This window comes from Scyliorhinus canicula, chromosome 19 (genome assembly GCF_902713615.1).
Source record: "Scyliorhinus canicula chromosome 19, sScyCan1.1, whole genome shotgun sequence".
Taxonomy (NCBI): Eukaryota; Metazoa; Chordata; class Chondrichthyes; order Carcharhiniformes; family Scyliorhinidae; genus Scyliorhinus; species Scyliorhinus canicula.
In genome coordinates, this window is record NC_052164.1 from 58,961,825 (window position 1) to 58,985,660 (window position 23,836).

Genomic DNA, 23,836 nt, shown 5'->3' on the forward strand with positions numbered 1-23,836 from the left:
AGCTGAGGCAGGTGTTAAATTGGGTGATGTTGTGGATGTGGAAGTAGTCAGACTTGGTAATGTGGAGGATATGGGGTCAGAAGGTTAGCTCAGGGCCTTACAACAGTTAAAATGTAATCTGTCTATGCACCGCAACTAAAACAAAATAAATGCCCATATCTTCCAGTTTTAAGAAAGCATTTATTTAGGTTTAGTTGAGATGCATAGACAGATTACGTTTAACTGTTGTACGGGTTGTACAGCAGGTACTTGCTGGGTTAAGGAGCTGTGGGTTTGTTATTGTGAGATGGTGAACGGCAGTTGGAGGAGGGCTGTGCGTTGTGGAATGTTGGAATACGGGTTTACTGCGACGAGAGGTTCAGACTGAGTTATGTGAAAATCCGGGAGTGTCTCGAGAGGTCTCGTGGCTACTGACAGGAGATAAGAGACTTTTTAGAGGATTGGAGAGGGTACAGAATAGCATTGTCTTGAAAGATTATGAATTAAAAAACAGCCTTGCAATTTATAAAGTTCTTTTCTTGACCAAAGGACATCTCAAATTGCTCCACAGCCAATGAATTACTACTTGTGAAATTGCAGTTGTCGTGTATGAAACAGGGTAGCCAATCCGAGCACAGTAAACTCCCATAATTAGCAATGTGACAATGATCTGTTTCTGTGATGTTGATTCAGGGATAAATATTGGCTCCAGCTCTTTTCAAAGATAATGCCATTGGATCGTTATCTTAACCTGAGGAGGCAGATAAGACTTTGGTTTACTATCTCACTCGAAATCCAGCACCTCCAGCAGTGTACCATACCCTCAGTGTCAATCCTGGAGTGGGAACTTTAACCTACTTTAACCTCTGAGTCAGACGAGAGTGTTATTATGAGCAATAACTGATGTTGCACTTGTATGTCTGGGGAATAGGGTGAGATTCTTTCCCACTTGCTCGGTTCCTCATGCTGGGACTGTCAATAACTGCAGAGACTGCATGGTGGGAAACTGAACAATGAGGTTGAGCCTGGACAGTATCTTGTATCGCTCAATGTTCGGTGCTGATCACACCCTGCCAGGGGCTAATCAGCTGGCTTGTAATGCAAAACAAGGCAAGCAGCGCGGGTTCAATTCCCGTACCGGCCTCCCCGAATAGGCATCGGAAGCAGCGAGCTTTTCACAGTAACTTCATTGAAAACTATTTGTGACAATAAGTGATTCGTATTATTGTTATCCAAAAGGTTTGTTGCTTTATTTATCTGTTTATAAATACAGCGGTCAATATGGTCGCCTTCCTTGATCCTAATTATGTTTCCTCTAGAGTCGCTAGGTATCTTTCGATAACGCCACAAGGTTCAAACCCGAATACTGATCAAAGAACCAATGCACCAGTTAGTTACTTCAAAGTCAATACTATTTATTTACACACACAATAATATCTACTCATTCACAAATACCACAAACTAAACTATCTCTAATGCTAACGCCTATACTTAACTTCGGGTGCCCACTCAGTCAGAGGAACAATGGCCGTTGTTCGGGTCTGAGGCTGTTGGGTTCGAAGAGGTAACAGGAGAACAGCTAAGGTCGTCCGTCTGATGGCGAGCGTTGACCTTGGACTTACTTGCTTCTGGTGCAGCTGGTGGACGGGTCTCTCTGCTTCGAGACCTGAGTCCAAGAGAGCGATTTTCTCTCGGGGGCTTCTTATACCCAAAGGGGCTTTGTGCGCTTTTGGGCGGGCCTTGAACTTGGCCCCGATTAATTGGGCCATATCTTGATCACTCGTATTGATCTTGACCAATAAAGGGGTGGGTGCCGTGATGGCTGGGTGTGTCTTTGGTGGCCGTTGGCCTTGCTTTGTTTGTGCCTTTCTGGCGCAGGGATGTCTGCTATAGTATCGGTTACTTGAATGTCATTCCTTTGTTCCTGGAGATGGGCTATCAATATGCTAATTGCCTTACAGTTTCAGTCTTGTCTGGGGTTGTGGTTCCAATACGCATAGAGGCTCTGTGCCTGCCTGCTTTCTTAGCATTGTCCATATTTCCCTATAGTCTTAGCAAACATCCATTTTGTATTCTGGAAGTGGCCATCCCAGATGGCTACAGGTTGGGATTAACTGGTGTTGCAAATCACATTTGTTTTTGCATCAGTAAAGGTTTGGAAGATTGGCAGTGTTTAAGGGATGGGGCTGTGCTCAGATTTACTTTGGGTGATATACAATGTATAACTGATACACAATGTATAACGTACTGGCTTTACATGTTTAGAGTTGCATGTGAGTGAGGGGAAGGGGCTGAAGTGGGTGGGGAAGGAGGGGGCGGTGAGAATGTGTTAAGTTGCAGGGGCGGGGGAAGAACTGCCTATCTTTAATATATTATAACATTTTTAAATTATACATTGTGAGCGTGCAGTGTAGTGAGAAATAGTCTCAGTGGAACTTGGTTTACGATCCCATAACTACTGTCCCTAAATGATCGGTCTTTTTGATGTATTCAAGGAAAAAGTGTTCTGTGTTTTTCAACTAACTGAAGGGCAACGCAGAGGCTGTCCTTTGACCTGGAAGCTACACAGATGGAGGGCGTATTGTTTGCAGGCTGGGATCTCTACCGATTCATACTGATCAGCTGGCATTGCTTTTGGGTTGAGAAGGAAGCTAAGTTTTTAGTATTAAATAATTACTTTGTTTTTATGAATTTGCATTGGAAAAGGATATGCAATTCTTCAGTGGCTCTTTAGATGGGGCTCAGTACAGCAGAGGTTTAGTCTTTGAACCTTAGGCCCACTTCCCCACACACCCTCTCTCATCGAATTCCCTCTCCTCAGTTTTATGCGCTTTCATTCACTCTCGGCCTCCATGGGAAAATTTTGTATCCTTTTTTAAATATAAATTTAGAGTATCCAATTCAGTTTTTCCAATTAAGGAGCAATTTAGTCTGGCCAATCCACCTACCCTGCAAATGTTTGGATTGTGGGGGTAAAACCTACACAAACACGGGGAGAATTGGCAAACTCCACACGGACAATGACCCAGAGCCGGGATCAAAACTGGGACCTCTGTGCCTTGAGGCGGCAGTGCTAACCACTGCGCGACCGTGCTGCCTGAAAATCTCGTATTCTGACTTGGTCTTATTGCAACCTTCATAGATTATCATAGAATTTACAGTGCAGAAGGAGGCCATTCAGCCCATCGAGTCTGCACCGGCTCCTGGAAAGAGCACCACACCCAAGGTCAACACCTCCACCCTACCCCCATAACCCAGTAACCCCACCCAACACTAAGGGCAATTTTGGACACCAAGGGCAATTTATCATGGCCAATCCACCTCACCTGCACATCTTTGGACTGTGGGAGGAAACAGGAGCACCCGGAGGAAACCTACGCACACACTGGGAGGATGTGCAGACTCCACACAGACAGTGACCCAAGCCGGAATCGAACCTGGGACCTTGGAGCTGTGAAACAATTGTGCTATCCACAATGCTACCATGCTACCTTGTTCTCTTTCCATCTCTTTATCCCCTCATCCTCGTGTAGTCACTTCTTTCTCCTCCCTCCCTCAAGCTTGCTTATAAAAAATTGAAGAAATGTGTCTTCTCATTGCTTCCCCAAATGTTTTACAGCTTATGTTTAAACATTGGCATTGTTGTAATGCAGACCGTTGTGAACGTAATGGGTAGTGAGTTGCCTTAACTGCTGCAACAAATATATGCTCATGGTGCTGCTGAGGACTTTGACACCGTAACAAGGAAGGAACAGTGATTTAGCTCAAAGTCAGAATGAATTTAGAACAGTACAGCACAGAACAGGCCCTTCGGCCCTCGATGTTGTGCCGAGCAATGATCACCCCACTCAAACCCAGACATCCACCCTATACCCGCAACCCAACAACTCCCCCTTAACCTTACTTTCCAGGACACCACGGGCAATCCAGCATGGCCAATCCACCTAACCCGCACATCTTTGGACTGTGGGAGGAAACCGGAGCACCCGGAGGAAACCCACGCACACACGGAGTTGGAGGATAACTTGCAGGCAGTGATGTTTGCACCGCATGCAAAGTTAATTTCTCTGCTGGTAATCCATGTTGTAAGGGCCCTGATAATGCTGTGATCCTGACATGAAGCTCAATCTTGGAAACCCAGAAAGGCACAAATATAACTGTGATATCTCACTCCAGCAGGTAATAAATTGTTCCTACAGTACTATGAGACCTTTTAAAAATATTTATGTTTTTGTGCCAGCTTCTTTGTCACACTTCTGTTAGTGTCGGAAGGCAAATTCTCAGGATGCAAAGCTGTTTCGACAGTCAGAAATGCAGATTAGTTAGGTTTCTTTCAAAAGATTATTTTGGGATAAGCAACAATGTCTGTATATTTTGCTCCACTATCAACTCAGACTTCCAACTATTTGCTGTGCTTGGGGGAAAGCTACAGTTCAATGTTGCTCACCATGTGGGGCCTCATTCCAGCAAAAATTGCAAATTTGATGATTACCATTTAAAAAATATGAGGACATGTCAAAATATCTTGACCTGATTGTATTTTGAGTGAGTAAAGTCTCCATAGTCCCAGGTGACCATAACTACGATCCCCTTTGAGGGGGAGAGCTGACTGATGATTTAACCTGAGGATCCCCAAGGCAGGGCCTTCATGGATAACTTCAGCCGGTATAGAATTGAACTCGTGCAATTGACCTCGCTCTGCATCACAAACCAGCTGTCCAGCCAACTGAGCTAAACCACTAAACTGCTGTATTTTGAATACAGACGGTGACTCACTGATTTCTCATGAATCTAATCATTAGACATTTCTGTGTAGATGGAAGAGGTGTTTATGTCACATATCCTATGTAATAAATGTATTCCTTGCCACCGGAGCTAACTCTTCAGAATGTAACTCTCAAGCCACTGAGTAACTCTTGAATCATGCTGCTTTATCGTGAAGCATAAAGTACAGAGAGATCCTGTTTGATACATTACAGAGTTGCACTCTGTCACAACATTGCTTATTTTGTGCATGACATCAGAGTTTTGAGGGTTAGGGGAATTGCAGTTCCGAAAATTGGAAGCTGGCTGCAGTATTGAACCTTGGGGAGTGATTGCACGTTTGATATCATCTCCCTGGGTTGTTGTAATGGAACATCTGTTCTTGTGCCACTATTCCTGTACCCATCGTAAACACAGACTGCTGGAAATATGCAGAAGGTCACAGAAGAAAGGATATGACATTTATGTTGTGCACATCAGAATGGACAAACACCCAAAATATATCTAATCTTTACAGATGTTGTTGATCTGTGTATATTCTGCATTTGCGTTGTTTCTAATGGTTAGCTGATTTCTAATGGGGAAATGCAGATTTGTGGTCATCAATTGCTGAACCTTCAACAACGGGCTGCTGTCAGATCAGATCGTGGAGATAATGAGTTTCAGTAATTCAGTCTCTGTGGTGACCCTGCATATTTGTAACCGGCATGGTTGGATGATGTAGTTCATTTTTGCAAACACGCTGTCGTGTTCAGGTTAGTTTAAGCTATATTTTCTCAATTATGATTCTTGAGATCAATGCAGGATGATGGAATGAACGGATCCATAGCAAAATCAGCCTCCAGTGTAGTACAAACTGAAAACATGCCTGCTGTACCATGTATTTGGCAATAAATTGTAACATTCGACGTTATCCTTGCTTTTTAAAATAAATTTAGAGTACCCAATTATTTTTTTTTCTTCCCAATTAAGGGGCAATTTAGTGTGGCCAATCCACCTAACCTGCACATCTTTGGGCTGTGGGGGTGAAACCCACGCAGACACTGGCAGAATGTGCAAACTCCACACGGACAGTAACCCAGGGTCCCCAGCGCCGCAGGCCCAGGGCTAATCACTGTGCCACATGCCACCCTTGTTATCTTTGCTTTTGAGAGCACTGTGTGTTGAGAAGGTGTTGTGTTATGCTTCTTCATGTGGCATAAGCTGCTTCCTTGATGTATGCTCTGACAAAGGAAGGTTCAAACTTGGAGATAGGTTTAACACATTTATTGAACAGTTAACAATTCTCCTACTTGAGTTCGACTTTCCTGCTAATCTTGCTGTAGTAACTCAGTCTAACTAACCAGACCGCTCCAAGCCATGCCATGGGTGTGTTGCTTCTGATCTGCCCCTGTGCTTCTCTCTCTAAGTGTCGCCTGTGGAAAGAGAAAGATCACGTGTGCCCTGTCCTTTTATATGGGTTATGTGGTAGTGTCACCTCTGGGTTTCTTGACTGCCATTGGTCGTGTTCTATCTTACTGACCTATTGGTTGAATGTCTGTGTGTCATGATGTCTCTGGTGCTCCCTCTAGTGTTTACTTAGTCTTAGTGTATTTGCATGAACCCCTTGTGTATTTACAGTGATGCATATCACCACAGAAGGTAGTGATGTATTGGGTGGTTTGTTCTTGTGTTTGTTCTCATTTGGCCCATCAAGTCTGCATTAACCCTCTGAAAGAGCACACTACCCAGGCCCACTCCCACTCCTCCCCCCCCCCCCCCCCCCCCCCCCCCCACCCCACCATGCTATCCCCGTAACACCACTTAACTTGCAGATCTTTAGACCTTTAGATCCTTAGGTCATATAGACACTGGGAAAAGTGCAAACTCCATACAGGCACTTGCCTAAGGCCGGAATTGAATCTGGGTCCCTGGCGGTGAGGCAGCAGGGCTAACTACTGTGCCTCCGTGTCACTCCCTGTGCTAATAGTTACCAAGTGGTGAAGATGCTTGTTTCGGCCCAGTATAACAGTACTTAAACCCTGGAGCAGAAGGATTACCTGCTGGAATCATATATAATTTACAGTGCAGAAGGAGGCCATCTGGCCCATCGAGTCTCAATGTGTCTCAAAAATATATTTGGGAGTTCTTCCCAAGGGCAGCACGGTAGCATAGTGGTTAGCACAGTTGCTTCACAGCTCCAGGGTCCCAGGTTCGATCCCCGGCTTGGGTCACTGTCTATGTGGAGTCTGCACGTTTTCCCCGTGACTGCGTGGATTTCCAGTTTCCTCCCACAGTCCAAAGATGTTGGGTGGATTGGCCATGATAAATTGCCCTTCGTGTCCAAAAAGGTTAGGTGGGGTAACTGGGTTACGGGGATAGTGTGGAGGCGTGGGCTTACGTAGGGCACTCTTTCCAGCAGTCGGTGCAGACTTGATGGGCTGACCGGCCACTTTGTGCAGTGTAAATTCTATGATTCTATTGAGTGCATAGTTTTGTGTTGTAATAGAGGTACAGTTAGAGGCAATGTGAGCCTGTTCCTCCATTGAAAACTTGCTGTTCTGCATGTTAATTTAGTTTACCCGGCTTAGTTCAATATCCCTATATGCTACTCTTGTGTAACAACAATCTTTCACACAGTCACTACACGCTGCAAACCGCTATATGGTTCAGAAATAGAATTCCTGTTTTTTGCGGTTAACCAATTTCAGCCAGGGCAGTTGGATTGGCCACTTGACAGGCTTCCAGTTGTGCAATATATATGACTGAGCTTTGACTGATATATGAGAATGAGTTTAGCTGCAATGCCCTCACTCATTCAATAGCCAACTAGCGCTCGGCTGTCTAGGCTTACACTCGAAGAATGGCCATCTGGCCGAAGTACTGCTGGCAGCCGGTATCTGTGGAACGACACCTCGCCGAGAGCCAGCACCTTCATGTGAGGAGAGAAAATAACTGAAAAATATAAAGGTCTCTTCAGGGTGAAATTATGGTGATTTCACCAAACTAGAAAATCCTATTACAGTATTCTGTGCTTCGCTTTTGAAAAAGTGTGCTGACCGTATCGATCACTTTGGCATTTTGGTGGATTTATTATTATTAAGATAACATGGATTAGGACATCCTTTAAAATGTGTTTTTGGAATTCAAGAGGTCATCTCAGTATAAAATAAGGAATGTGCAAGGTCTGTTTTTGATTTGGCTGGGCCGACGCTGGGAATTTGGAGCAGTATTGATAAACTTGGAGTTAAACGTGTCAAAGCGACCATTTAATATGGAACTGAAACTTTCTTTTAGTTTTAAGGAGGGGGATTAGAAACAGGCTGCCATGAATATGAGCTTTTGAGCGAAACTTGGCGGGATTCTAGCTATGTTACATAAAGCTTAAGCTCTCATTAGGTAAAGTGCTCTTTATATCAGCTGTAGCTCAGTTGGTAGCATTCTAGCCTCAATCTGAACAAACAAGAACAAAGAAAATTATTGTAAGAAGTCTTACAACACCAGGTTAAAGTCCAACAGGTTTGTTTCAAACACGAGCTTTCGGAGCGCAGCTCCTTCCTCAGGTGAGCTGCGCTCTGAAAGCTCATGTTTGAAACAAACCTGTTGGACTTTAACCTGGTGTTGTAAGACTTCTTACTGTGCTCTCCCCAGTCCAACGCCGGCATCTCCACATCAAAGAAAATTACAGCACAGGAACAGGCCCTTCAGCCCTCCCAGCCTGCGCCGACCCAGATCCTTTATCTAAACCTGTTTGTTGCCTATTTTCCAAGGTCTCCTTCTCTCTGTTCCCCACCCGTTCATATATCTGGGTTCAACCTGATTAAGGGCTGTCTCTCCAGTGCAGTACTGAGGGAGTGCTGCTCAGTCGAAGGTGCAATCTTTTAGATGAAATGTAAAAGCAAGGCTTCATCTGCCTACGCAGATTGGTGTAAAAATCCTGTGGCATTATTTCAAAGAAGAATAAGGAACCTATCCTGGCGTTCTTGTCAATATTTATCCCTAAATCAACGCATAAAACATTTCTGGTAATAATCACATTGCTGTCTGTGTGCATATTGTCTACAGTTGTACATTACAGTGACTACACTTCAAAAGTAATGCATTGGTTATAAAGCGCTTTGAGATGCCTGGTGGTTGTGAAAAGCAGTGTATAAATGCAAGTCTGCCTGTCTGCCTAAATATTTTAAGATGCAGGCAGCAGTAGTAATAAAGGGTACAGCATAGTTGTAAGTGTGACACATCCCTGACATACAGTTTGGTGTCATGAAATGTGAAATGACCATCTCTTGAACCATGAAAATATATTCCAGCTCTGCAATCTACCCTCGAGATATGTTACGATTCTTTTTCCTCCACCCCACAGCATTCACGGTTCCAATTCGGGAAGATGGGCGGGTGTGTGTTAGTATTCGGCTTCTATTAATTTAACAATGCAGACAATGGCTTGTGCTTGTGCGTCTAACTGGTATCCTTGAGACCCAAGGTTTTAGAGACTGAAATAATGAAAGAGAGTAAATGTTAATCAGTAGTAAGGATTAGGCGATGATCGCTTCGGTTTTAAAGGCCTGTTTATTGGTGGAAAGGACCATTGAGAGAGACGTAATTCCACATGTTCTATGTTATGGAAAGATCAAGTTAGTCTCCATCATGGCCGTTGAGCTGTAATCCATGATCCAGTTCATAGACACTAATATCCCCCCCCCAGTGGCCAGCTTCATGTTGAGTCAGGATAGTGTTAGCAAGAGGTGAAAGAATCTGATTGTGATGCTGAATCACATCGTTATCTGTCTGAAGGATTGGCTGCTTGACAGCTGCTTGCACTCCCTCTTTAGTTACTTAAAAAAAATCTTTTGTTGAAGTTCTGTTTGCACTTCAACCCCATGCTCTTAATCCATGGGCACCCTATGCGAAGAAGGGTGGAACGGGTGATGGACCTCCTTGTGAACCTGCTCCTGGACCTTGCTAATCTTACCATTAATGGGTCCAGGCAGTGGACGATTGATGGGGTGGTCTAACCAAACTGTCTGCCTCTCTTCCGCGGCAACGTTGGCTGCCGGGTGTCGCTGGAAAGAGAGCATGCGGTGCCTTCGGGCACCCTCGAGACTCTCCTTGCCCGTTGGGCATCGCAGGGGCTGGGGTGCCTTATTGACTCCGTTAACCACATTTTTGATTTCATGTCTAAGTTTAATTTGGGATTGTTTTTTACTGTACTCTGTCCAGCTGTGTCCTACTTTATACCACTCTGCACCCGCAACATTGGCAGAATCTTTAGTGAAAATCCCTCAGCATTTTCAAAAGTGTCTTCCTCCAGTCACCTCAGTGAACCCTCCACCTGAATTCCATCTCTGTACCTGGCCCCTATTTGTGAAGCTCTCGCTATAGCCTCTTTTTATAACTGGGGCCTGAGGTCAATGACAAATAATCAGGCAACCTGAGGCCCAGGCGATTTTAATTCATGGACTTTGTTTCCAAATCCCGGCCCTGCCACCCAAATAATCCTCCAAAAGGAATAAGGGGTGGGGCAGCAGGTGCAGGTTGAGGAACCTGCGATTGGATAAGATGAGGTCCAGTGTATCCTTGTGGTGTTGATAATACAAAATTTTGCAGTCCAGATGTAATCATCAGTCGAACACCAGATAACTTAAAAGAACCGTTTATTTACCGCGGGGCTGTAGCACAGCTGTGACTCAGAGTTACAGCAGTGTCTTGGGAAACTCTCCTGCTGATTCTGGCCCACAAAGCATGGTAATTAAAAAATAATTCTTGCTGTTTTGTGCCTTCTGTGGCAGGACTCCTGTTGTTGCTGATGGGCTGTGGTTGGACCTGTTGCTAAAATGGCATGCACATCCTCGTAAATGGGACTGAACTTGGTCATTGATCTGAACTCAGCTAAATTAAAATAGACCCTCCGATGTTGGTTAAATGTGACTGAGTACTTTAGGAGTTCTGGCGTATTTTGTCAATATGAAACTGCTGATACAGATAGATGTTGTATTTCCTGTGATCTCATCTATTGTTAGATGTATTGACAGGATGGAGATAATGACGTCTCTCCAGTTAGTGCACCCCTGAGAAAATGCTCTGCTGATTTTTGTCTTTGGGGAAAAATAGTTTATTTGATCTAATTGAACGAGGCAATAGAGAGCAAAGTATTTTACTGCAACTCCATTTACATTTGAATGATATAGTTGAATGTAGGTTGATAACTGCTTTTTCTCGTTTTACTTTCCAAACAAAATGTGAAACTCAGTACTTTCCACAATGTCCCATGTGCTGCTTGTTTTTCCTTTTCTCTCTCCAGGTATTGGTTTGCGGTGTTGTTCCAGAGACTAGTTGTCCAGTACCTTGCCCAAATGCCTGTTACCGATTCATGTACCACCATGGTCAGTGACACTTGAAATGAAAAATGAAAATCGCTTATTGTCACGCGTAGGCTTCAGTGAAGTTACTGTGAAAAGCCCCTAGTCGCCACATTCCGGCGCCTGTCTGGGGAGGCTGGTACGGCTGGTACTTGGCCCACTACTTGACTGCGAAGGACACCATAGCTGAGTCTAATCTGACCTTTATCCATAAGATATAGCAGCAGAATTGGGCCACTCGGCTCATGGCTGATATTTTTCTCATCCCCATTTTCCTGCCTTCTCCCCACAACCCGTGATCTCCTTTAGTCAAGAACCTATCTGTTTCTGTCTTAAAGACACTCAGTGATTTGGCCTCCACAGCCTTCTGTGGCAAAGTGTTCCACAGATTCACCACCGTCTGGCGGAAGAAATTCCCCCTCATCTCTGTTTTAAAGGAAACAAATGGCTGTTTGCCTAACAGGAGAGCCAGAACAGTGATCAGAAGTTGGAATCCTTGTTGGTATTAGCATGGAAACTATGCACTACTTTCCTTCAACAGCACTTCATAAACTTGTGAACCGCTGTCACTGAGAAGAACAAGGCCACAGACGCATGGAAACACCACCTCAAAGTTTCTTCCAAGTCGCTCACTTCTGACTTGGAAATGCACCCATGTCCTCTCATCGCTGGGTCAAATTCCAGCAACTCCCTTTCTAACGAGCAGCACGGTGGCGCAGTGGGTTAGCACTGCCGCTTCACATTGCTGAGGTCCCAGGTTCGATCCCGGCTCTGGGTCACTGTCCGTGTGGAGTTTGCACATTCTCCCTGTGTTTGCGTGGGTTTCGCCCTCAACCCAAAAATGTGCAATCTAGGTGGATTGGCCACACTAAATTGCCCCTTAATTGGAAAAAGTGAATTGGGTACTCTAAATTTATATTTTTTTTAAAAATCCCTTTCTAACAGCACTGCGTGTGTGCCTACACCACATGGATTGCAGTGGTTCAAGATGGTGGCTCATCCCCCACCTTCTCGAGGGCAATTAGGAATGGGCAATAAATGCTGGTTAAGCAATGAAATAAAAAACTGCAATAGCATTGAATCTTGTTCAGTCTGTTTAAATATTCATGGCAATATGATATGGTGGGAGGAAAGTAGCTTTCTGTACTTATACCTTAGAGTAGGTGTCTTGTGACTCAGTGAGGCTTACTTTAGACACTCTAATCCCACGCAAATCCTTGATATATTGATTTGACATTTTTTACATATACTGTCTGCAACACCAAACCCGTAAGTTTGCAGTTTGTTTCATTGAGAAGCTGTAAATATAAACAAAGAGTTCAATGTTCAGATGATTTGGAGAATAGAACATAGAACAGTACAGCACAGAACAGGCCCCTCGGCCCTCGATGTTGTGCCGAGCCATGATCACCCCACCCAAACCCACGTAACCCGTATACCCGTAACCCAACAATCCCCCCCATTAACCTTACACTACGGGCAATCTAGCATGGCCAATCGACCTAACCCGCACATCTTTGGACTGTGGGAGGAAACCAGAGCACCCGGAGGAAACCCACGCACACACGGGGAGGACGTGCAGACTCCACACAGACAGTGACCCAGCCGGGAATCGAACCTGGGACCCTGGAGCTGTGAAGCATTTATGCTAACCACCATGCTACCGTGAATACTTGAGATAAAGAGCTAGCCTTTGGCTAGCTCCATTTCTCAATGGGTTTTAAACTATCTTGTTACAGCTGTTGTCCAGTTTGGGGTGTGGTGCAGGGGACAGCAGAGGAAAGCCAGCACTTAGATAAACATTTATGTTGTTTGTTGAAGTTTCAACCAAACTAACAACATGGTCAGACATGTCTATAAATGTGCCTTTACTGTTTCATTGTAAACAGCAATCTTGTTTCCCCGGTTTTTGGTTGTAGACTTTTAATTCAAATTATCTTTTTTCAGCACAAAGTTCCCACATTGTTCTATTAATAGAGTTTGTAATTTATGTTTAATTCAAATGTTGAAAAATTCTAATTTTTTAACACAAACGGCTGAATTATCAGATGCAGACCCCAGCCTTAACTGCAATCTAAGCTTCAGAAGCTCTGTTTAGCACCACAGACCAACGGATAAACTTAGATTCATGGTTTACTGTGGGATCCTTCACTTGAACTGCAAGTTCTGAGATCATAAGCCTCAGGAAATGTACACAGTTTGCTACCAGTCTTTACTATCAGTTCAATGAAATATTTTGCTTTGAATCAAGCTGCTGAGGCCTTGTTTGGAAGGGGGTGCGTGGGGCGAGGCGGCGGGGTGGCATGGCATGGCATGGCAAGTATAGCGAGAATGGCTGCCATAGTTCAACATATTTAGTCTTGCTTGTGTTATGAGAGGTTATTAATTGCACTGCACTTGATGAGGGTTTTCTCTGATGTGTTAGAAGAATGATACCTTTGAAAAAGATTGGCTAGGTTACCCTCTGAATGCTGAGAGTTCATCTATACAGTTAAAAAGGAATGGACTTGAGATCAAAGAGAAAATGCTGGAAAATCTCAGCAGGTCTACCAGCATCTGTAGGGAGAGAAAAGAGCTAACGTTTCGAGTCCAGATGACCCTTTGTCAAAGCTATAACACCGAGCAAGTGGGAAATATTTATACTGTGGAGTGAGAATGAAAGATGTGTCAAAGCCACATAAACCCAGGGAAACGGTGTGCTAATAGCCACAGCAACCACGGGGAAAGAGTGCTAATGGCAGTCCCCAGAGAGAACAAAAGTTGTGAAAGGCCAAATACCAGAGAAACTAACATCAGCGGGTAAACTGTGAAAGTTGTAGGGGAAGAGGGGAGAAAGGGTAAGGAAAGGTGGAAAGATGGGGGGGGGGGGTTAAATATAATATATATATATATATATATATATTGCGTTGACCTTCACTGGAACATTGCAGCAGGCCAAGGACAAACATGTGGGCATGGGAGCAGGCTCTTGTGTTAAAATGGCGAGCAATGGGAAGGTCAGGGTCCTGAATGCGCACAGACCGAAAGTGCTCAGCAAAGCGCTCACTCAATCTGCATTTGGTCTCTCCGATATATAGGAGACCACATTGGGAGCAGCGAATGCAATAGACCAAATTGGAAGAGATGCAACGGATAAACTTAGATTCATTGTTTAATGTGGGATCCTTCACTTGAACTGCAAGTTCTGAGACCATAAGCCTCAGGGAATGTACACAATGTGCTACCAGTCTTTACTATTTAGTTTATAATAATCTGCTCAATAAAACATTTTGCTTTGAATCGAGCTGCTGAGGCCTTGTTTGGAAGAGGAATGAACTTGAGTCTATGCTTGTGGCTATTTCAGTCACTTCTAAAATGGTTTGTCTTGCTTTCCTCGAATCCAGACTTAGAACATAGAACAGGACAGCACAGAACAGGCCCTTCGGCCCTCGATGTTGTGCCGAGCAATGATCACCCTACTCAAACCCACGTATCCACCCTATACCCGTAACCCAACAACCCCCCCTTAACCTTACTTATTTAGTAAGAAGTCTTACAACACCAGGTTAAAGTCCAACAGGTTTGTTTCAAACACGAGCTTTCGGAGCACGGCTCCTTCTTCAGGTGAATGGAGCCTTTCCATTCACCTGAAGAAGGAGCCGTGCTCCGAAAGCTCGTGTTTGAAACAAACCTGTTGGACTTTAACCTGGTGTTGTAAGACTTCTTACTGTGCTCACCCCAGTCCAACGCCGGCATCTCCACATCATGGTTACTTATTTAGGACACTGCGGGCAATTTAGCGTGCCCAATCCACCTAACCTGCACATCTTTGGACTGTGGGAGGAAACCGGAGCACCCGGAGGAAACCCACGCACACACTGGGAGGACGTGCAGACTCCACACAGACAGTGACCCAGCCGGGAATCGAACCTGGGATCCTGGAGCTGTGAAGCATTTATGCTAACCACCATGCTACCGTGCTGCCCCACTTGTGATGGTTTTGCACTGAAAAGCATGGGGAACTTTCTGTGAGACCTCAAATGGTTATGCAAATCCAGTACATATGTTGTACTGCCTTAAGCAGATAATACATGGCTATCTCGATTCTGATTTTATTTGTAAGGATCTCGACTTGGCATAAATCTCCCTAATTCTGCCGTCAAACTGTACTCTCTCATAATTAAACCTTTCCTTGTCATTGCCAATGGAATCTCTTTTATTTTTGTTGTTTAAATTTGTCCTTCATTTTTCCGTATTAATTTTCTCAGGCAGAAGATGTTACCAGTGGGAAATTAAAAGCTTTTAATGCCTTTCTCCAACAAAAGGTTATCTGTTGTATCACACACTGGCGATGGTTCACACGCAGTGGGACGTAGGCATTAGAGGAACTTGCAGAGACGGAATTGAAGCAAGGTGGCTAAAGCTTAGGAGGAGAATTTCAGAGAACATGGAGGTGGTTCTCAGCTGTGCCACATGTGAGAGAATAGAGGCTGAGACCCTCAAGAAAATTTCAAGTGCAAAGTGGAGCAAGGAGGTGGACAGATGCAAAGTAAAAATGCAAACTTCGAAGTGGATGCACTGGCGATACTAAATAATGCAGATAGATTAGTGAGGGAAGAATGAGGGGTCTATGACTGTGCACAATACGATGTAGAAAGGAGAGTTCTGGATGTGTGAAATTTATGTAGAATTGAGTTGTGAAAACGAGCAAAGAGAGTGCTGGATTAATAGATGATTGACATAAGTGAGTATATCAGTACTGAACCTGGGTTTCAGTGGGGTATATCCTGGAACTGTAAAAATGCAGCCTTCATGATGAACTGTTTGAAACAGGCTGGGATATGGAGCTGAGGTTGTGTGCTGGCAAACTGCTATGGACAGGGTTAAAATTGTAGCCCAAGGATTATAGGGCAGCACGGTAGCATTATAGGGCAGCACGGTAGCATTGTGGATAGCATAATTGCTTCACAGCTCCAGGGTCCCAGGTTCGATTCCGGCTTGGGTCACTGTCTGTGCGGAGTCTGCACATCCTCCCCGTGTGTGCGTGGGTTTCCTCCGGGTGCTCCGGTTTCCTCCCACAGTCCAAAGATGTGCAGGTTAGGTGGATTGGCCATGATAAATTGCCCTTGGTGTCCAAAATTGCCCTTAGTGTTGGGTGGGGTTACTGGGTTATGGGGATAAGGTGGAGGTGTTGACCTTGGGTAGGGTGCTCTTTCCAAGAGCCAGTGCAGACTCGATGGGCCTAATGGTCTCCTGCACTGTAAATTCTATGATACCTATGATATAGCTTCTCACTGGATAAAAGCATATTACTGCAGATGCTGGAATCTGAAACCAAAAGAGAAAATGATGGAAAATCTCAGCAGGTCTGGCAGCCTCTGTAGGGGGAGAAAAGAGATAAAGTTTTGAGTCCACATGACCCTTTTGTCAAAGCTAAGGTTGGACCTGACGGAGTGAAGAGAGGAAAGTTTGGAAGGAGAGGGGTTGGAATGGGTGAGGGGGGCAGAAAAATTAAGATGGCCAATGTCCCGTCAACAGTTCTAAATGAAAAGATTGAGGGCAGTTAATTGTCCCGGCGGGGGTATACAATTAGAGGCCTTATATTGGAGGCACATGAAAGGATCTGTGGAACGGGAGGGGGGACTCTTGTCCAAAAAAGTGGGCATGGAGACTAAGGCGACGGAAGAAGACTTCAGCATTATGTTGAGCCTGGAAGTTTCTCGTTGGGAGTTGAACAGAATGGATTTGGATGTCAGTGTTGAGCTGTATTTGACCGTGAGATGTTATTGCTAGGAGCCACAGAGTTGAGTGTGGAGATGGGCAGTATATTTGTTGTTGACTAGTATGGAAGCTGCCTCAATGTTGGTGCTTACTGTGTTGGATTAGCAGGACTGACTAGGAAGCTTTTGAACACTGTCATGTTATGGGAGGTTTTTTGACTATTTTCCTCAGAAGAATTAGTTCACAGAACTTCAAAATTTCCTTACAGTCATGTGCTCCTAATCTGCAGTGTGACCACCTCCCTCACTGTACTATCCACATTGCCCTCAGCATCGCTGATGCACTACAGAGACTTCAGCTGCTGGTCAAGTTTCTGCAGCTGGTGACACTTCCTGCAGATGTGTTCATCTAGGCCATATGAAGTGTCCATGTGTTCCCACATAGCATGGGAAGTTTGTTTCACTTGGCCGGGCTGCCCTTTAATCTTACTTTTAAACTAGATGCTAGTGGAATTTAGTATTCCAGACAGTTTCTGGATCATCAATCCTTCTGTCCTCCTTTAAGTAGTTGAGGGTTATTTCAAACATCTATATTTTTTATAATGCAGCTATTTAAACACAGCCCCACAGTGGATACTCACTGTCCAATTGGCTTAAAGTTGAGTTGCACTCTTCTAGCTTGTAGACAAAGGAAGAAAACTCACCAACTACTAGAGGCTGTAAAAGGGAGGAAAAAGAAGGGAGCAATACTTTTCCCTCTTCACCCAACTTTCTCATCCACCAATTTCCCATCTTCACGCTGTGTTCAAGCCACTCTCTGTGACCTTCCTCCGGTAGCTCATTTGCAGTACCACCCTCCAATCTCACTCACTGGTCCTCCATTGACAGGTTTCCCACCTTCTCGCTGTTTGATTCGACTGACTGACTTGTGCTGCCCACATGGCCGCAACCAGGTTTAGCTGCCTTCCCTGACTCTAGCATTTGTCAAAACTATGCTCTGTGATGAAATGGAGGCAGCACAGTGTATCAAATGGACAGCAAAATCAGCAGTCTCATGGCTTTCAATCTATTACAATCTGCTCATCTTGACGTGATCCAATTGCTCTATACAATCATGACCCACATTTTGGGAAGCACTGGGCTACAGGGACTGTGTGGTGCAGTGTGGTCAGTTTTGAATCGTCTTAGCAAAGAGCTGGCACAGGCATCTTGAGTCAAATGGCGAAATTTTGTGCTGTAACCATCTATGGATGGGAGCGGGTTTGTGCATTAGTGCACTGCCGTCTGTCTCCAGGCTGAGCTGCTCCAGCCTGCCGCCTGTCTCCAGCCTGCCGCTTCAAATATGGATCTAAAGCCCCTCCACATTCTTGAAGTAATGTTTCTCCGCCTCAGTGTGTACCAGGTGTGTCTTTTGTTTCAGACAGCAGATATCCTCTCAGACAGAGATTACCAATTTTGTGCCAGGGCCTGTTCTCGGAGGGAACTCTAATATTCCCAATAAGAATTGGAATGATAGTGCTCAAACTGCAGGTTTACAGTTTATACACTAGGCAGTACCAGAAGGGATGGGTGGCTATCAAACTTGTACTGAGAGAATTCCAGGTGACCTAATTTAAGGTTACAAAATTACCCAGGCAAATTAGTCACCGTGATATGTGGTTGAAAATTTAGGGACATAATATGAAAGGGGTAGAAAAGTCAAGTAGAATTACTTCAATCACAGTAGAGCTGTAGATTATGTATTAGTGATGACTGTTTGAGCAGTAAAATCAGATTCAAGACACTATCTGAGGAAATTAAGTGTGGATGTTGGGCTGTGAGAAAGAAGACAACCTGTTTTCAGTTAATATTCTTGTGCTATTTCTTTGCTGATCTGCAACTGGGCTCGGCTATCATTGGGATGAACAAGAGTTGGGTTATGGCTGACTGTGCTGGCTTGTAGCTGGGCGGTGTTGGTTGGCTTGTAGTTACTAAGCTGCTTTTGCGTAGCCAGAGTATTTACAGTGGCTTGTCTTGAGGTAACGTGACTGCAGTGTAAAGCATGCTTTGCTGCGTGCTGAAACTGCAGCAAGTTGAGGGTGTTTGCTGCTTCTCACTATCCTTCACAGCTGGCTTGCTGCTTTAGGGAATAGAGACAGACTTTATCTTTGTGGAGTTCAATCCTGATGAGAAAGGACAATTTTGGCAAGAAATATTCTGTTTAATTTAAACTTGAAGGAAATTAAATGATATTCTTGAATTCCTTGTGTGGACCAGGTGAACTTAAAGATTGAGTTGAATCAGCCCACTGGTTTTCTTCCACTGTACTTAATTTTATGGTCTTTGTGGTTGCGTCTTCTCAGGTAAACAGTACCGTACAATTCTGGAGTGCGATCAGGGGATTCTTCCTTTGGCAAGAAGCTAATTTCTCTCGCATTTAATTTGTTTTTGTTTGGTAAATATGTGCAATGAAGGAAAATTGTAAACACATTGTTTTCAGTTTGGTCACATATTGTCGAAACTTCTGAATCAGATGTATTGTGACCAGCAGCACGATAAAGCTTTCTCTGCCCTGCCTCAAGTCAGCCTTAAAAAGCAGTCCCTGTTGTGTTACAGTGATCCTTCCCCAATACCTACACCAGAACTCTGTGGCCTTTCTGTGATGAATAATTTAGAGTAATGCTGAGGTCCAATTTCTTACTGAGCTTTCATCCCATCAGTCCTGGCTTGATTGGTCCCTGGAGGTCAAAGAATACTGATATACTGAGCCACCCAGGCAGTCTCTCTCTGTCTTTTGTGGGACCATTCCTGTCACAGTCAGCGTAAAAGAATGATGCTGCGATTTGTAAAGAAAACTTTCCTGATTTCTGCTCACTAGTGAATGAAAATGAATCCTTAATATCTGCAGAATTTACCCAATGGAGTCTGAAATTTGAGGTGATTTCCATGGTGTGTGAAGACAGTGATGCTGTCAGTTCTCAATCTGGGGTATCTACTTCTTGTAATTTATTAACCTATTAAATTGAAATATGATGACACTGACTCCTGAAGTCATTCGTACTACAATTTATATTTATGCAACGCCATTAATGTAGAAAAAAGCTAAGTGTGGTGTTCGTACGCTAACAAAATGGTTCAGTCTCAATATAGGTGCATGTATTATTAAATGACGGGATGAAGTGACTGATGTGCTTTCAGGCTTCATTCTTGCAGCTGTATCCCACTCTTGGAGCAATGTGCTATTTAACTCTTTCTGTGATGGTACCAGTCTGATCAGTGAACCATTTGCAGGTTGTGGTAAGAGTGAATATTTTGCATTCATTTTTCATGAAGTTACTTTGTTGCATTCAGTCTGTATTTAAAGGCTTTGTTTGGTACCCTGGGAATGACTTCTGCTGTTTTCAGAGTTGGAGGCATGTTAGAGGTGCCTGCCAAATTTGTGTGCATGGCATGCTGGCTGTTCACTCCTCACTTATTGTCTGCTGCTTAGATTTTGTCAAAAAAATGCAACAGAATCCAAGCAAGGTCATGCTGCTTTCTTGCAAAATAGTGTGATTGCAAGAATTGCTAAGAGATTAATTTTACAATCCCTGTTAGTGCCACTGCATCTGGTAATAATCTTGGAGATTTTGAACCTCTGTTTATTTACATGGAGATGTAGGAGCTGCTATAAATTATTACCATAACAATTTGGCTGAAAAATGGCAATGGAAAGGAGATGTTGCAGATATTCATTCATTACGCATATGGATGCAGACCCATATGGACCTTTCACGCCTCACAACAAAGCCTGTCTCAGGAGATCGGGTGTTGATGCATCTGTTGTCATCACTTTTCCAATTTTGCCATCTCTTCCCTGATAATGTTGATTGATGTTGGGGTGTTGGTCCATGAAAGCCCAACACCCTCTTGGGAACTTATAGGGCCATTCTTCATTTGTGCGTGCATACAATGAGTGCCAGTTGTGGAAGTTATAACAGCTGAGCCTGTCACTGACCATGTGAATATGGAAGGTTTCTCGATCACAAAAGGGAGCTGGAGCCATGACTAATGTTCTCTTCTTCTGCCTGGCAGCTGAGGTCTGTTGCAATATGCTGCTAGCCCAATGGAAAGTGAACGTGATATCTCCTGAAATCTGTGTCTCAGTTACTTGACACTTTGGGAAATTGCACTATGGTGAAAATGCAATTGCTGTTAAATTTGTGCTTGACTGCTGCTTCCTGCAGTATGGGAGTTACCAAAATTCACCCATTGTTTTTCTGAAGGCTGGTGATCAGGAAGTTGGAGATACTGTTGTTGTTTGGTGTGCTTTTACTTAATTGCTCTGATTAATAACCTTTGCTCTAGAGTCGCCAGGTATCTTTCTGATACCACCACGAGGTTCAAAGCCAAGTGCTGATCAATAACTCAATACACCAGTTAGTAAGTTTCAAATCAAAGCACATTTATTATACACCTAGTCAATCACTACTCTACTTACTAGACTATCACTATAACTAAAGGCCTATGCTTAGCTTTCAAATGGCCCACCAGGTCAGAGGAACAATGGCCTTTGTCCGGTTCTGAGTCTGCTGGCTTCAAGCTAGTATGGAATAGTAGCTAGGAGCATCTATCTTGTAGCGTGCGTTGACTTACTTGGTTGGTGCAGCTGCTAGGCAGGTCTCTCCTTGCTGAGAGTCACGGTCAGGAGTTCTTTGAGAGCTGCTAAGAGAGCGAACTGAACTTGGGGACTCTACTTTATAGTCCCCAGGGGCTTTGCGCCCTTGTGGGCAGACCCCGGACTTGGTCCCAATTAATTGGACCGTGTCCCAATCGTTTCTATCGATTTCTCCAATACTGGAGCTGTTCCCTGATCGTTGGGTGGGCCCTATGTGTCCGTGGCCTGCCTTTGCCTGGCTCCCGCTGGTGCCGGGGAGTCTGTCTTGGTCCCGATTGCTTCAATGTTTCTAATTGTTTCTGGGGAATGCTCATTAGTATGTAGATGGCTATTGGTTTCGGTTCTGTCTGGGTTCTGCAAATCTTAATACACAGGAAACCTTGCACCTGCTTGTTTGTCCTGTGGCTGGCCGATTTTCCCTGCATTCTTTGCGGGCCTCCATTTTGGAATCGGGAAGTGGCCACCCCAGGTGGCTATACTGTGATGTGATCCTTGAGAGGTATTGAACCAAGCAGAATAGGAGCGGCAGTGTGGTTAGCACAGATATGCACAGCGGCAGGGACTCGGGTTCAATTCCGACCTTGGCTCACTGTCTGTGCGGAGTTTGCACATTCTCCCCATGTCAGGAGGTTATGGCTAATCCGATGTAATCCTAAACTCCACCCCCCCCCCCCCCCCCCCCCCCCCCCCCCACCTGTTGAATTCCCTTACTGATTAAAAATATGTCTATCTCAGTCCCCTGGGGGTAGTCGGGAATTGGGGAGTCCTCTGGGAGTTTGGAGTGGGGAAGGGTCCATTGGGGGAGTGGGGGGGCGGTGGGGGAAGGTTGGTGTGGGTCTGTATAATCATCCAGAAATTAGAAGTGGTTTTAATTCTTCTAACCTTTTCTTGGTAACTCGGCGGGCAGCATGGTAGCACAGTGGTCAGCACAGCACCAGGATCCCAGGTTCAATTCCTGGCTTGGGTCACTGTCTGTGCGGAGTCTGCACGTTCTCCCTGTGCCTGCATGGGTTTTCTTCTGGTGCTCCGGTTTCCTCTCACAGTCTAAAGATGTGCAGGTTAGGTGGATTGGCCAAGTTAAATTGCCCTTAGTGTCCAAAAAAGGTTAGTTGGGGTTATGGTTATAGGGTGGAGGTGTGGGCTTTGGTAGGGTGCTCTTTCCAAGGGCCAGTGCAGACTAGATGGGCCAAATGGCCGCCTCCTGCACTGTAAATTCTATGACTCTATGAACTGTTGATGTGCCCCAGTTACAACCATCGGAAGCATCTTTGGGGTATTCCCCAGTTACTGCCCTGGAGCTCGGGACATATGGTCCCATGTTTCGTGTCAATGACCGTTCGACAGCAAAAACAAAACATTAACTCTGTTATATGTCCACAAATGGCAGGACAGGTTAAGAAAGCTGTTGGGAACTGCACATGTGCGGCACGCATTGGGAACTGCGCATGTGAGGCATGCGTTGGGAACTACGCATGTGCAGCACACGTTGGGAACTTCGCATGTGCATCACGCATTGGGGGTCTATTCATGTGCGGAACGTTGGGAACTGCAATGTGCGACGGGCAGTGGGAACTGCGCATGTGAGGCTTGCTTTGGGAACTGCGCATGTGGGGTGACGTTGGGAACTGTGCATGTGGGGTGACGTTGGGAACTGCGCATGTGGGGTAACATTGGGAATTGCGCATGTGCGGCGGCGTTAGGAACTGCGAATGTGCGGCATGCGTTGGGAACTTCCTATGCGCATCGTACATTGGGGACTGTTCATGTGCAGAACTTTGCGAACTGCGCAACGACATGAACCTTGTGGGATTTCCCACTTGTAATGTCACGTCGGCGCTTGGAAAAAAAAGTGTATATTTGGAATTTTTCAGAATTTCGGAAAGGGATGCTCAATCTAATGGGAAAACTGTCCCAAACAGCTGACACAGACATGATGGGTCAAAGATTTCTCCTGGGTTGTATCATTCTGTTATTCTGTAAACTACAACTCCTGGATGGTTTAATTGAACCGAGCCTTCATTCAAAAAGAAATATTATAAAATATTTTTGGATGAGATAGTCATCTTCGCCAATTGCTCTTTATATGAGTGAGTAAACATCAATATCTGTATCATGAGAATTGGAAGAGAAAAGTTATTTTGTGAAAAGTTGATAAAATATTCCATTCTTGACTTGGGTGAGACCTCAACAGGAAAACAAAATCCCAAAGCTGTGTGTTACATTTAGCAGAAATGTGTTCTGTATGCTTGACTTCCTGAGGTATCGAAGTCCATTATAATCAAACTGATTTCAGGATAGGTGAGAGAGATAATTCTCCTGCATTCTGCTGACACATCTGTACTAGCGGGTTTCTAACAGTGTAGTTTTTGATGGTTAGTACATGGAATTTTAATAGAACCTCTCACAGGAAGTTGCTGGTT

General features: G+C 44.5%; 1 protein-coding gene across 3 annotated transcripts in view; it reads left to right on the forward strand.

The window, feature by feature from the left end:
- Positions 1-23,836, forward strand: part of LOC119954104 (rho GTPase-activating protein 32-like) — a 726,718-nt gene that overhangs the window by 18,559 nt on the left and 684,323 nt on the right. Inside the window, exon 1 of one of the 3 annotated variants that reach the window (XM_038778990.1) lies at positions 9,099-9,117. The exons of the other annotated variants lie outside the window; for them this stretch is intronic. The gene's annotated coding sequence lies outside the window, so the exon portion shown is untranslated. Of the gene's footprint in view, positions 1-9,098; positions 9,118-23,836 lie in introns of those variants that run through there. 3 annotated transcript variants of the gene reach the window in all.